The 1172-nt window shown below is 43.6% G+C and overlaps 1 protein-coding gene across 1 annotated transcript in view; it reads right to left on the reverse strand.

Moving 5' to 3' along the window:
- The window catches only part of CAMTA1 (calmodulin binding transcription activator 1), a 1293563-nt gene that overhangs the window by 509580 nt on the left and 782811 nt on the right, over window positions 1-1172 (reverse strand). The window lies entirely within an intron of this gene.

Here is a 1172-nt window from a genome sequence, read left to right on the forward strand (position 1 = left end):
GATGGATGGATGGACGGACGGATGGACAGATAACTTAATAAGTGCTTACTATGGACCAGGCACTATGTTAAGCACTGGGGATACAAAGTTAAGCAAACAAGACAGTTCTTACCCTCAAGGGGTTTACATTCAGATGGAGGAAGACAACAAACAGAGGTGAGCTGGAAATCAGAGGAGGGAGGAGAGGAGAGAATACCTAAACAGGAGCAACATTCTGGTGGGAAGGTGGAAAAGTCTGCAGAATAATGAAGAAAGCTACAAGTGGCCATGTCCTGAACACCTCATGAGATGGTGGTCTGAGTCAGGGACTCACCTATCAGAAGAGGGGGCCATCGGGTGGAGGCATCTCCAGGGAGAGACGTCTGCCCTCAAAACACTTATATTCTATTGGGGAGAGACAACATGTGTGCATAAGCACATAGAAAGTATACACACAGTAAATACCAATTAATATGGGGGGCACTTGTAGTAAGGAAGACTAGAAAAGGTCTCATGTAGGAGGGGGCGCTTGAGCATTGCAACAAACTGAGATTCTAAGAGAAAGACAGCAATAAAAATCATAAAGTTATTCAATTGTTTGTTGAATTGCATAGAAAGTTCTGCCATGAAACTTCCCCATTCTCCAGCTGTTGTTGCTCTTTTTCTCTCCCTCAAATTCTCATGCCTCCTATTTATTTGTGTAGACGTTACCCTACCCCCGCCTGCCTGCACTGCCCCAAAGCCCTAATATATGAGTTCCATGAGGGCAGAGGGAGTTCTGCTCTAGTCTTTGTATCTCCAGAGCAGTGTCTGGCACAGAGAAGGTGCTTAATGAGTGCTGGTTGAATAGAATTGAATTGAAGTGACTGGAAATTGCCCTGCCAGGCTGGTAAGGTCTGTTGAAGCATAATGAAAAGTGAGGGCTTGTCTGCCAGAGTAAGGTATTAAGAAAAAAAATGCTTTCTTCCAAATGCCTGAAATGACTGTCACCAGGTCACCATCTCTACTCCTTCTTGAATGCTTATTGATTGCTTAGACAGCAAAGAATTTGAAAGATCTGTTCTTAACCAGGGCTGTCCCCTTATCCTGATGAAAAGAAGAAGATAAACTTCTTGGAAAACCAATCTTACTGCGTGAGTATATATCACCGATTCTCAATAAAACAAACCAACACACACACACACACACACACA

This window comes from Vombatus ursinus, unplaced genomic scaffold (assembly GCF_900497805.2).
Source record: "Vombatus ursinus unplaced genomic scaffold, bare-nosed wombat genome assembly UNPS02014932.1, whole genome shotgun sequence".
Taxonomy (NCBI): Eukaryota; Metazoa; Chordata; class Mammalia; order Diprotodontia; family Vombatidae; genus Vombatus; species Vombatus ursinus.